The 14,065-nt window shown below is 49.9% G+C and overlaps 1 protein-coding gene and 1 pseudogene across 3 annotated transcripts in view; one reads left to right on the forward strand and one right to left on the reverse strand.

The window, feature by feature from the left end:
• The window catches only part of LOC309362413 (uncharacterized protein), a 107,178-nt gene that overhangs the window by 16,901 nt on the left and 76,212 nt on the right, over positions 1 to 14,065 (reverse strand). The window lies entirely within an intron of this gene.
• LOC309362411 (HLA class II histocompatibility antigen, DP beta 1 chain-like) overlaps positions 1 to 14,065 on the forward strand; it is a 31,061-nt pseudogene that overhangs the window by 7,793 nt on the left and 9,203 nt on the right. The window contains exons 5-6 of the transcript XR_014173441.1: positions 3,678 to 3,701; positions 4,509 to 4,517. The product of XR_014173441.1 is annotated as an HLA class II histocompatibility antigen, DP beta 1 chain-like (transcript). The remainder of the gene's footprint in view (positions 1 to 3,677; positions 3,702 to 4,508; positions 4,518 to 14,065) is intronic.

The raw sequence follows: 14,065 nt of genomic DNA on the forward strand, positions 1-14,065 counted from the left end.
TTTGCTTTGTAATAGACTCAGCAGCTAACCACAATTTGATTCCAGAGACCCCTGCAGTCGAGATGTGGAATTGCAAGGCAGTTCCAGAGGGACAGACTATTCAGTTCGCAAATGGACAAAAGGGGAAAATAACCAATGTTGGTAATGCTTATATTTCTGTTTTGCAGGAACAGGTGGAGTTTTGCGTCGTCCCAGGGGTGCATCACTGTTTGTTATCTGTCCCTTATTTGTTAAAAAAGGGGTTTCAGGTTTGTTTCCAGGATGATATCTGCACAATCTCCAGAGAAGGGAGACGGCTTGTCGAAGTGAAAAAGGGACAGAATGATCTTTTGATTCTTAAAACGTCTCTGGGGGGTGAGGGGAAGGTTGAGAAAGCACAAGCCCTGCGTGCTACAGTTCCCACTCATGTTTCATGTGCTTGTGTCTGGCACCAAAGGACAATTCACAGTCCTCTAGAGGACTTGCAGACGTTACCTGAGGTTGCCACAGGTTGTAAAATCAGAAATTGTGGAAGTGCCATTAATTGTGACACTTGCAGACAGGTAAAGGTAAAAGGGTGCAGTTACCCAGAGGTTGAGAGGGTAACCACAAAATATTTTGAGCTGGTACACGTAGATCTGTTCGGACCTGTCAAGGAACAGAGTCTGGGAGGGGCCAGGTTTTTGCTGACAATACAAGACAGTTTTTCACAGAACACCTGGACACATGGTCTCAAGTCCAAGGAGGATGCAGCACAGCTGATCAGGAGCTGGATTGAGGAGGTGGAACTAAGGTTCTCCACCAGGGTGAGAACAGTCACCAGTGACAGAAATGCTAAGTACACTGGTTCTGCTTTGCAGAAGTTCTTTCACAAGAAAGGGATACGTCACACAGTTACTTCTCCCAAACAGAGGGGGGTGGCAGAGCTTAGAAGTGAAGCTCTGGTTAAGGCTGCACAGGTGATGCTTACAGATTCTGGATTACCTCCAAGGTTTTGGCTGGAGGCGACCAGATGTGTGTGCTTCACTTGGAATCGTGTCTACAATTCACTGGTAGGTGACACACCGTTTTCTTTGTTGCATGGCAGGAAACCCCAGGTTCATTTTCTGCGTACGTTTGGTTCATCTGCAATTGTGCCGGTGCCTAAGGCGTTGCAGGGGCCAGATGGAGCCAAGTTCCAGAAAATGATCTTCTGTGGGTATGAGCCAGAAGCTCGTGCATGGAGGTTTGCTTACCCATCAGGTGATCAGAGTAAAGTGCTGATCAGTAAACACGCTGAGTTCTGTGAGCAGGATGAAAGGTCAAAGACTCCTGCCAAGCGTGATGTTCTTTCAGAATGTCTCTCTGATCCAGAGGACAGTTCTGATGAGAAAGAAGGAGAGGCTGACGATCAGCTCACTGACCAAAGTCAGGAGCTGGATGGGGCATCTCCACAAGTTGTAAAAAGAGAGCCCAAGAGTGAGCCTAGTTCTCACTGAGAGACGCTGAGAGACACAGCTAAACAGACAGGCTGTGTCGGTGTGCTTTTGGGAAGCACGGAAAGAATGCCAGAATGCCGGAGGCTTCTGATGGGAAAAAGACTGATTTATGGCTTGTAAATAAACGCTTCTAGAGATAAGAACCGATCTGTCTTTTGGACTTGATTTATCCCTTTCTCACATGGACTCAGGACCGCTGCATTTACTCTGCTGCTATTCTACCAGGTCAGAGCTTCCTAGCAGAGAAGGCTCAGAGGAAGCGTGACTGGACGGTGAATTTATTTTCATATTCCCAGACCTCAGCTATTATGGAGATGGTCTGAGGTTTAAAGCTGTAGATTAAGACCTAAACCTCCAACATAGGAGGGAGAAATTCAAAAGCATCTCTGGCTCTGAAGCCTTTGAGCAGAGTAAGGACACAGATGTTTTGCAGCTTCCTGGTCCCAGCACTTTTCATCTGAAGGCAGCCCTGTTTAGGGAAGCTTTTAATGTTTGATGCATTACTGTATTTTAATGTTTTGTTGGAAGCTGCCCAGAGTGGCTGGGGAAGCCCAGCCAGATGGGCGGGGTATAAATAATAAATTATTATTATTATTATTATTATTATTATTATTATTATTATTATTATTACTATTCAAAGGCTTTCTCTCCCTGCTGAGCGAAGGGCCTTTGAGACACTTACAGTCAGGAGGCGGAATTCATCTCCCTTGGGTCTGAAATACCGTAAATTTCGCTCCATAACACGCAGATTTTTCCTCCTAGAAAGTAAGGGGAAATGTCTGTGCGTGTTATGGAGCGAATGCCTAGAGATGGCGGGGGAATCTGCTGCAGTTGTGAGCTGTCCGTGGCTCGCTTTGAAACAGCAAAGCGGGTGTAAGCGGCTCCTGTCAGCGAGCTGAGCTGGGGAGGAGGGAGAGAAGCAGAGCGGGCTTGGCTGCTTTAAAACAACCCCGTCCTCTATGAGCTGCTAAGTAGCAGCAAAGCTTTTCAGCCAGCCTAGCCGGGAGGAGGGAGAGAAGCAGAGCGGGGTTGGCTGCTTTAAAACAACCCCGTGCTCTCTGTCCCTGCCTGCAGTTTTTTGCTGTCCGATGTTGGATTAGCCACTATAGGGGCTGTGTGTGTGTGTGTGTGTGCTTGAGCTATCGTTCTCCTCCTGCTTCCCGTTCACTCCCTGCACTCTCCCTCCGACTTTAGAATTGACACTCTGTGCGTGTGTGTGAGAGAGAGAGAGAGAGAGAGGGCTCCTTCTCCTCCTCCTGCTTCCCGTTCCTGCGCTCTCCCTCCGACTTTAGAATTGACACTCTGTGTGTCTGTGTGTGTGAGAGAGGGCTCCTTCTTCTCTTGCTTCCCGTTCAGTCCCCTGCCGGGGAGGAGGGAGAGACGCAGAGCCTGCTTGTTCTAAAGGAGCAATGCCGGAGAGGAGCCTCTCCTGCATTATCAGCAGCATCCTTCTCCACCCCCCCACGCGTGCTCCTTGTCCCTTGAGTTCTTTTCCTTCCCTCCCCACTTAAAACGTGGTTACAAAGCACGGATCCACATGGATCCTCAGGATTTTTGCACTAGGTCACCCCAAATTCACCATCAGATCACATAGCATATCCATGGCTACAGCCTGCACCAAAAAACACACGCACCCACTGTTTCATGGGGCCGCAATGGTGCAAAAACGTGGTTACAAAGCATGGATCCACATGGATCCTCAGGATTTTTGCATTGGGCTACCCCAAACTCACCGTCAGATCACATGTCTGTGGCCACAGCATGAACCACAAAAATCATACATCCACTGTTTCGTTTAGAATATTTTTTTCTTGTTTTCCTCCTCTAAAAACTACGTGCGTGTTATGGTCAGGTGCGTGTTATAGAGCGAAAAATACGGTAAATCCCCGAATCAACAACTGGGCAATGCAGAGCCCCAAAAGAGGCAGCCTAAGGAATATGGGAGGGTGTGTGGGGTGGGGGCATTGGGTAATGGGAAAGAGATTAGTTGGCGAGTTTTTCCCCTAGGGTCCTTTCTGTATCGGGAAGGAAATATTTATTTCCTACAAAGACTTTTCTTTCACCCCTCAAAGTCCATAGGACAGAACGAGGGGGGGAAAGTTCCTAGCTGTGCCTGGAGTGTGTCATCTTGATCTTGGGGGGGGGGGGTTTCCCAGAGAAGCTATTTCAGGGGATATCTGGTGCTGACTGAATCTTTCTATTCTTTATTTTCTCTCCCAGGGCAAGCTGTTCCTCAGCCTGCAAGTAACTTTCCTCTCTGCTCTTCCATCCTCCCCCTCCTCCCCCAACCCCCTTCTCCTGGCTGCTTGCTGTGCCCCCCCCCCCATGGCTTCCTTTTAGAACAGAGGGGAGGGGCTTCCTATGGACAAATCCACCCCCTGAGGCACACACTCCAATATCATGTCCTGGAAGGGGGTCTCCAGGGGAATGTCCCACCTGGGAGACAGTCAAGCAAAGTTCAAGGCCAAGTGAGGAGACCAGGGCTGGTGTTTGGCCCTTGGGGGACAAAGCTCTTCTGCCCATTGCAGGGCATCTATTCTGGGGGGGGGTCCTCTTTCACCCCAAAGGCTGCATCCCCTCAATTTCCGTATTGCTGAGTGGATTACTTTCTGCCCCTCTCTGTTCTTGCTCCAGGCAAGCAAGGGGCATCTTCAGAGTTCAAGGGAGGTGGAATCACTCCTGGAGGGTTCAAAGCGGGGACAGGAGGAGTGTCTGGAGAGAGCCATGAGGGCCAGAAAGAGAGGCCTGGGGGCCACATTAGGTCCAGGGTCCGTGGTTCCCCATTTCTGATCTAGACAGATCTCCTTGGTCTCTTCTGAACCTCCTCTTCTCCACTGCCAAAGCCAGCCAAGTCTCCCTCCCTCTGCCTCCTTCCCTCCTCAGAGCCCCCCCTGCCAGGCCCATAACTGGCGGCGATGGGAATTGTAGTTCACAATATCTGATGGTCAATCTATGGAGTGTCCCCCCAGTCTTGCCAGGGATTCTTCTGCCCCTTTCTCCCCGTTCCTCCCCCCACAGTGATGGGCTTGTCTCTCTCTCCTCTGCCTGCAGGACTCATCAGTTAGACTTCACTGCTCCATCAGGATCCAGGGATGTGGATGTAGCAGGAGACCCCCCCCTTCATTACATGAAATAATGTAATAATGGTGAAAAGAGGAACGCCAGACCGCCTTGGGGAATTTGACTTTTGCGTACCAGAAACCTGTGTTCTCCTTCGCCATTCCATACTGCCTACCCTAACCACACACCAAACTTGGGACCTATTTGTCCGTTCTCCGAACTACACCCCACTCTGCAAACTTATACTCAGCAGAGATGGTCCCTGGAACCGGGCCCGTTGTATAAATGGTTCCTATTCCTACCTACATCGACAAGACCCCCTCCACCCCGCAAGCACTGCACCTCGACAAAGGGGGGAACTGTCCATATCTCAAACTCCTACCAATAACGACCTATTATCCACCTGGCATTCTAACACCTACGTGAAACTGGTCTCCGAAATCGCAAAACAAGCTACCACCGACGACTGCTGGATCTGTGCCAACGCTCCTGCTCACCTCCACAGCGGCATTCCATTCCTTGGAGTACCCCTCACCTTACAACAACACCTCTCTGCCGACGTACAGTCCTGGAACCTGATGGCTGTAAATTTATCTCACCAGTACATTTACCTAACTGGACCTACAAAAGGTGGCCTCTGTCAGAAGTTCAGCGGCAACGACAGGATGATTGGAGAAAGTACCTGTAAGTACATCATTGATATCACCCTGACCGGTAGAATCACTGTGTGGCGACAGGGCACCCCCTCTACCCATCCAGATCTGTTGTCAGCCTGGAAACAAGTAATGAATTTGCCTGATTCTTGGGACCCCTCCCCCGTTTCCCAGTGCTTTTTCCGTACCTTTTTCACGGGCCGCATAGACTCCTGCCTACAGGGATTGTTTTGGGTGTGTGGTCACCGCGGCTACATATGGGCCCGAGGCACCTGCTAACTTGGTCAGACAGACGGCGATACAGAACCGCCTTGCTTTAGATTACGTTCTGGCGTCGACCGGAGGGGTTTGTGCCCTCGTGGGAACCGAGTGCTGCACGTACGTCTCTGATCAGACCTTGAACATTACGGGTCATCTCAACAATATCCACAAACTGACCGACGACCTTAGAGATATTCAACACGAAGGTCTATCCGATACTCAACTTTGGAGCTGGCTACCAGGCAGCACATGGATAAAACAGCTCTTGGGAAATGGCCTTCTGATTCTGATCACCGTAGCCATCTGCATCGCTTTCTTATCTGTGCTATCTATTGCTTCCCGCTTTGCTGTCAAACGTGCGACTACTGCGTTCCGTCTCTTCACTCCCGCACGCCTGCCTCTCATAGGATGATCCCACCAGGAACCCCTTCGACTTTCATCGAGATGGGACCCCTAGGAGCCCCGCACAAACCGGATCCTAGGTACGGCACGTCAGACTTTTACTAGCTTGTGCGGAGAAAAGGATTGTGCGGTATCCACCTTCGCAATCTTATCTCCGAAGGGGGGAACTGTAGCAGAAGACCCCCCCCTTCATTACATCGTAATGCACAAGCACCACACACACACCTCCCACCTCCCGAGCCTGGAGATGCCCCTTCTAGAGGGGCATCACCCCCCCAATGAAAGCCTTCCGTAAATAAGGAAGCGCTAGCTCCGCGTAGAACCCTTTTATTTTCATGTATTTTCCTGCAACGCTCCACCTCGTCCTATCTTTATTATGGGTAGACCGGCCGCCTGAACTCCGGGTCAATCGGCTGCCATTTCAGCCAATCATCGTTACCGAACAGCGCCTCTTGTGGCGGCAACGCAGGTACTGCAGGCAGCAGGCGCTCACTTCTCTGTCTTTGACAGTCTTTTAATACAAAGTTTCTGAGTTCAATTGACCGTGACTGATTTAATCAAAATGTTGCAAACTGCTTCCGGAAAGGTGAAAGTGCTTTGAACTTCAATGACAGTATTCTTCATAAATTCACCATCAATCAGCCATATATCGGATTTTCACCGGACCACTTTTATTCTGCTTCACATTACAAGGACTATCAAAGGGGGGTGGCCTGATATCAGTCAGCCATAATCCCTTGACCGAGCAGGCACGTACTCTGCAGCCCTTCCCAGTTGACATAGCAACCTTGATAGTCATCTTGATGGGCTCAGATGAAAGACTATCAAAGACACAACGAACTGCATACACTTGTGTATTCAACACAGACTATGACAAAGGGGCTGTGACCGGATTCCCCTAGGGGTCAGGAAACTGCGCCTTTCCCTTTGTTTTCTGAAAATGACTCATGGGGAGGAATGGAGGGGGGCTCCGGCCAGGTGTCAGGATACTCAGATTACCTGTGCAACCCCTCCCCTGACTCCTCCTGTTCTTAATATAGTCATGATGTAAATATGATGTATTTCTAGGGGTGTAATTTAGGGGATTAGGAGCTAATAAAAGTTGGGGTCTTCTTTTGTTCTGGGCTTCCATCTTGCTTCACCTTGTGGGCGGTGGGAGTCTTGTCGCGACAGTCTTTCTTCAATAAAGACCAAGCCTACAGGCTGCTGATTTGCTTCTAAAGTGCTCTGGTTAGTGTCTTGTTTGTCCAAGGGAGCCCTCGGATTTTCCGGTAACATGGAGAAGCTCTGTTCTTCCTGCCAGTTGCCCTGTGTCCATGCTCAGAGGGTGGAAACCTCCTTGGAAGGTGGATGGAAGGAATCACAGATCAAGAACGACAGTGTCCACCCCTCCCCCACCTCTGTTGCTTGCTTGTCCTTTGGGGGAAGCTTCTTTTTGTGTTTCCCTTTCCGCTTGTTGATTGCAAGTTATGGCAACCTGGTTCCTTCTTTGCACCTCTCTGCTAGAGAATCTGTGCCTTGAATTTCCCTGGAGGAGCCTGAGGTGTCCCTGAAAACAACCATGAATCTTGTCAGACTGCCAGGACTGGTCCTTCAAGCCCTTATGGGGACCCTGATCCTTGAGATTCCTCATTGCAGGAGGTTGGGCTAGATGACCTTGGGGTCCCCTCCAATTCTACAATTCCATAAAATGGTGAATGGCCAAATATATTTATTTAAAGCTTCTCCCCACAGCCCTGCGACACGGAGGATGAGTCCCGTTTTCGGAGAGAGTCCCTGCTCCCGACCCTCACCCTGCTGACTTTATCTCCTCAGGGAGAGTAGTTTGTTAATTTCTCTGTAAATAATCCTGCTCTTTTGTGATCTTAAGGATCAGCCCTCTTGTTGCGTTCTGTGGCCAAAGGAAGGACTGGACCCTGATTAAAAAACAAGAAACGAAGCTCTCAGAGAAAAGTGCGTAAACCACACCCCTCACCAGGCCATTTTATTAGCAAAATAATCTTTTACACAGTGCTCATAAGAACCAATCATATTTCCTCTGAGCATTTCATCAAACCCCACGTGGGGAAAAAGTTACACTACATCACTAATTAGCATGCAAATATTTTGGGGTAAATAAGTTGAGAACTACAAAGGGGAGCATCTGGCAACCCCAGAAGTAAGAAATAAACATGATAAGAAGGATGGCCAGAAAGACCAGATCACTATCCCCTTCATGTGAGATCTGTTTCCTGGCTCCAAGATTAACATTTTAAGATTATATATAAGAAACTACATCAAAGTAACTTGCCCATTATCTTTTATGGCACAGGATGCCTGCCTGGCGAAGCAACTGCTGTGTACTGCTGTGTACGTGACATGTGAGGAGAGAGAAATGGGCAGTAGAGTCAAAAGGGGCATGAATGTAGAATCTTATGGGATTTAAACCCAGTCAACACAATGCTTTCATCGTGGACACGATGGCTTGATGTATATTTTATAATTCCTCATGGTAATCCCATCTGATCCCTACACCCTCTGACTGGGATCCTCACCCGACCCACATCAAGGCAGAAGCAGATTTCACAGCCTTGAAAATATTTCCTCTGAGTTGCACCAATGAAGATTTTCTTCAGCTTCCCTCTGTGGTCCTTCAACTAGTTTATTTCAATTAGATGTCAACATTCAAGTAGCACCGCACTTGACAATCCTGGGTGTAAGAAAAAGGGCTGATCTGCCCATTTCCACACAACTTCACCTGAAAGAAGGTGACCTTCAGTCATACCTCCAACATTCACCAGCTTTGGGTTATTGACTTCTTTAAGGCCTTTTAATGTAACCATTCAACACCCCAAGGTGGTTTACCACACAAACATCCTAATACAAGAAAGAAGCGTCTGTTTCAATCCAGTCTGTGTGTCAGCCATCAAAGGGGAACTGATTTGGGAGCCATTTTTCCCTGGGCAAACCCTCCACACACCCACCGCATGGTCTCCTGAGGTGATTCTATCATGAATTTGATTTCAAATTAGCTATTCAGGAGAGCCAAATGCCTTCTCCAGTGTGTCCACAAACTTCAGGGGGAGGGAAAAAACATCTTTTGAATCCTCCTGTGACTCAAACTCCTGAGGGAATTTTCTGTTCCTCCATTTATCTGACATTGGGCCCCTTGGAGGAGGAAACATGGAGTCCGTTGCCCCCCTGGGCATCCCTTCCTTGACCCTTCAGGCCCTGAGGAGGGAAGGATGCCAGTCTCCACAGGGAAGCCATTTTCTCCTCATGTTTGGGCTCCCTCAGGAGAAAAGAGCGGGAAAAACCTCAGGCGGAGTGAGGCTCCCTTGTCTCTGACCAGGTTCCTCACAAATGTCCCTACGTGTTGTGAGGGGGGAAAAATGTCTGCCCTCTTGTCCACAGAAACTCTCCAGGATTCCCTAAGAGACTCCTCTGTCCCATTTGTTGTTTCTGGGGAAAACTGACAGGAAATCTCAAGGTTGACCAAGGTCTGAGGGAATTTCTAGTATCCCCTCAGGACTCGGAGGGAAACACAATGGATGTCCAGATGAAACCCCCACCTGCCACACCTCATGACCCCCCTGAAGTGATGGCACCTCCACAAACCCCCCAGCCCCACTCCTTGGCCCCAAACCCTGGCATTTGGGGGCTGGGAAGCAAGGAGGAAGGAGACCCTGTGCCCCCCATGGTGGGTCCTGACTTTATCCCCCACAGTCCTCCTGAGGGAATGACACAACCTCCATTACCCCCTTTGCACCCCTTGATGAGCCTGGGAGGCAGCGTCAGCCAGCAGAGCAACAGACCAGACACCATTTTTAAACCACTTTTTGCTAGTGGGGGGGGGGCAGATAATAAACCCCCTCAGCCTGCCAAGAATCACAGGAGGCTGGTGAGGGGAAAACACTCTGGGTAGTTTAATTTATTTCACTTCATAAAATTTATACATCAGTTCATTGTGGGGAAAGCAACACCTCAAAGTGCTCTACAAAACGATAAACCAAGAGGAAAATTGCCACAGTGCTTTAAAGCACAAACACACACACACAAAACCAGATTAAAATCACCTCTACTTCCTCAACATCTGGGTCAACTTGTCTGAGCAAGAATGTTTTCCTCAGGTGCCAAAAAGAGAACAATGAAGAAGGCGCCTCTTGGTTTCCTTAGGCAGGGAGTTCCAAAGGAGAGAAAGGAGGGGGAAACACTCCCAGGGGCCCATATTTACATGTATTAATTTATTTATTAAATTTCTATACTTCAACTGTAGCTTTCAGGGCGGCTCACAATGTAATGGCAGAGGAGGAAGCAGGACCATCAAGCTCACATTAAGACAGGGAGCAAACGCTACAAAATCTGCAGACGAGAAGGGATTTCCTCAGAGGGGAAAAGACCCAGGCATCACCAACCACAGGCAGGGTTGGTCTGTGGAAGAGAGGGATTGTAGGGGTTGGACTAGATGACCCCTGAGGTCTCTACAACTCCATGAGTCTTTGAGGAGGAGAAAGGCTTCAGAGCCCTCTGCTTGGTCCTTCCAGGAAAAGGCCTCGTCCCAGATCCAAGGGATGAAATTTGGGGGACGCCCTTTGATGATCTTAGGCTCTTGGGACCAAGTGCCCTTGGCAGACTCTCCTTCTTCAAATGGTCCCATTTCAAGGCAAATGGGCCCTTTCACATTCACAGGACCTGTGGCTCTTTCTGCTGAGGGGGGCCCTGGCCTCCTGCCCAACAGCCTTGCCCTGGCAGCTCCCCCGGGCCCCCTCCCCACACGATACTTTGCTGAAGGTTCTCCTTTGCTTCTGCCTTGAGATCCAGGAGAATGTTTGCTCTTTTGCTGAAAGAGGATCTGCAAAAAGGATCCCATTTCCCCTTCTAAAGAAACTGTGACAACTGCAAGGTATAATATTGCACAGCAGGCTGGGCCTTGTCTGCCAGTCCCTGTGATGTCCCTGCACAAGCCTTGGCCCCAGATGGGACGCCTCTCCCAAACCCCTCTCTGGGGGGTCATGTCCCTCCTGGAGCCTCTTGCCAGGGGGAGGAAGAGCTGGACGACTCTTTCGACTGGCATTCATTTTTGGAAGGAGGCATTTCTGCAAGGGGCAGAATGGGGAGAGGAGGGGAAACAGCAGATCAAGACCCCCGAAAGCAGTGACTCCTTCCCTGGGGGTGTTAGCACATGTTCTGTGCCCCTGGTCCTCCACTGGCGGGTCGCAGCCTGATCCCATGTGGGCTGAAACAGGAGCCCTGAGACCTCGCAGATGTAAAGATGGAGAAATGCATGTTTGGGTTGAAAGGGGGTCTGGGGTCTGGAGAGGTTGAAGAGACCTGTCTCTGCCCCACAGCCGACTCATGAAGGAGGCCTGGCCAGGCTGACTGGGCCACATCCAGGCCTTGGCTGACCTGAAACACCCCCACCCTCCCCTGTGGGTTGTGCCCCATAGCCTTGAGGACTTGGAGGGGTCTCTGCCCATTCTCCCCTCTTCCTCCTCCCTCCTGCCTTAGGAAGGGATGACCCACATTGCTCTCCTGACGCAAGAGGGAGGGGGCTGCTCTCCAAGGAAATCTCTTAAGCCATTGCTGCTGGGCTGAAGGGGGGGCTGTGCTGGGGGGGGGCTGGAAGCTACTTCTCTGTGAGGAGGTTTTGCTGCGCTCATGGTTGACCTCCGTCTCCTGGATCGTGGCCAGCTTCCTTCTTTCATTTCCCTGAATGCTGAGCTGTGCTCCAGGCCTCCATGTGGGGGGAAGCGAAACTCCCCCCAGCGCCTTTCTGCTGCCAGAAACAAGGGGGCAGAAGGAGGGAGAAGTGGGGGAGGGAGACATGTGCTATGGGCCCAGAAGTCCTGCTTCTGTCACCAGGGAGCAGACTGCCTGGATCCTGCCCCTTCTGTCCAGGGACCCCCCCTTTGTCCCCCTCCTCTTGGTCTGTTTCTTCCTCCAAGAGGCTGTTACCGGAAAATCCGAGGGCTCTCTTGGACAAATGAAGACACCGACCAGAGCAATTCAGAGCAAAACAGCAGCCAGTAGGCTCGGTCTTTATTCAAGGAAAAGACTGTCGTGACAGGACTCCCACCGCCCACGAGGTGAAGCAAGATGGAAGCCCAGAACAAAGGGAGACCCTAACTTTTATTAGTTGCTAATCCCCTACACTACACCCCCAGAATTACATCATATTTACATCATGATTACATTAAAATTAGGAGGAGTCGAGGAGGGGCTACACAGGTAATCCGAGTGTCCTGACACCTGGCCGGAGCCTCCCCTCCCCTCCCCACATGAGTCATTTTCAAGAACAAAGAGAAGGGCGAAGTTTTCCTGCCCCCTGAGGGGAATCCGGTCAGAGTCCTTTGTGAAAGTCCGTGCGGAATACACTAAAACATGCAGGTTATTGTGTCCCTGATGGCCTTCTGTCTGAGCCCATCACGATGGCCATCAAGGTTGTCACGTCCGCTGGGAAGGGCCGCAGAGTACGTGACCCCGCTCGGTCAAAGGATTATGGCTGCCCAGTATCAGGCCACCCCCCTTTGATAGTCCTTGTAATATGCAGTAGAATAAAAGTGGTCTGGTGAGAATCCAAGGTACGGCTGATTTATGGTGAATTTATAAAGAATACTGTCCCTGAAGTTTAAAGCACTTTCGCCTTCCGGAAGCAGCTTGCAACATTTTGATTAAATCAGTCACGGTCAATTGAACTCGGAAACTTTGTATTGAGAGCTGTCAAAAGGTGAGGGAACAGACGCTCTGCGGCTTGCAGTACCAGCGTGGCCGCCGCAAGGGGCGCTGTTCGATAACGCTGATTGAGGCGGCCACCGATTGACCTAGAGTTCAGGCGGCCGGTCTACCCGTAATAAAGATAGGGCGATGCGGAGTGTTACGGGAAAATTTATGAGAAAATTACAGGGTTTTCAATGAGGAGCTGTCAGGGAAGCGCTTCCTTATTTACGGAAGGCTTATAGGGGATGTCCCTCTAAAAGGGGCATCTCCAGGGTCGGGATGGTGGGATGTGTGGTGCTTGTCCATTACGGAGCAATGAAGGGGGGGGGGTCTCCTGCTACAAGGCCTCCTTCCCAGCCTCAGGCAGGAGCTGCATGGACACCCAAATTACATTGGCACTGCCTGCAAGGAGAAATCTAGCACATCAGGGAGAAAGTGTGCAGGCCAATGTGCAAATCCAGTTATGGGACTGGAAGCTCATGTACAGATAACCTGCAACCGTGGGCGTACCCATGATTGGTTTTTTTTTTGGGGGGGAGGCCTTTTGTTTGGGGTCAGAACCTCAGTTTGCTTTGTATTTTAATTGATTTTTATTGATTGGGGGCAGCAGTCCACCCCCCACCCCCTGGCTGTGCCCATTCTTACACGCTATTTGATTGGTCCTTTTCTGAAGCATTTTTTCCTTCAGAAAAACGAGATGCAGAGAATTCCCACTATAGGGGGGGGGAGAGAGTGCTGGGATAAAATTGCCTCCTCCCTCTTTGAAGCAGAATGCAAAATGCAGAGGCTGTCACAATCTCACAGCTTGCAAACGTTGTTGTTGGAACATAAAGAGGCTACCATTTGCAATTTTGCCTTTAAGCCCTGTTACAGGAAAAATCCGAGGGCTCCCTTGGACAAAACAAAGACACCAACCAGGATAACTTGGAGCAAAACAGCAGCCTGTAGGCTTGGCCTTTATTGAACTGTTGCAACAGGGTATTCCCCTCACTTGCAGTGAGAGAGGAAAGACCCAGAAGAATAGTGTGCAAGGTCTTATAAAAACTTTTGAAATTCCCCTCCTCTAGGTCTAGCCCACCCCCAGAAACATCATGCATACATTACAGAAAGGAGGGGTTGAGGGAGGCATACATTACAGAAAGGAGGAGTTGAGGGAGGAGTTGGTGGTAACCCGAATGTCTTGTCACCTGGCTGGTTCCTCCCTTCCCCCCTCCGCCTGAGTCACTTCAGGAGACAAAGGGGAGTTTGCAGTTTCCTGCCCCCTGAGGGAAGATCTGATCATTGTCCTTTGTTTCAATCCCTGCTGAATCCATTCCCATATGCAAGTTCTTTGTGATCTTGATTGTCTTCTGTCTGGGATCATCAGGGTTGGCATGGGCAGGGCTCCTGTGTATGTGCTGAGACAGTGAAGGGATTATGGCTGACCAGGACTAAGTCACCCCCCTTTGTTAGTTCTTGTCATATGGAGTAAAATAAAAATGGAACAGTGCAAATCCGATGTATGGTTGATTTTCTATGAATTTATAACAGAAATGT

This window comes from Podarcis melisellensis (assembly GCF_964234715.1).
Source record: "Podarcis melisellensis genome assembly, contig: HAP1_SCAFFOLD_190, whole genome shotgun sequence".
Classification (NCBI taxonomy): domain Eukaryota; kingdom Metazoa; phylum Chordata; class Lepidosauria; order Squamata; family Lacertidae; genus Podarcis; species Podarcis melisellensis.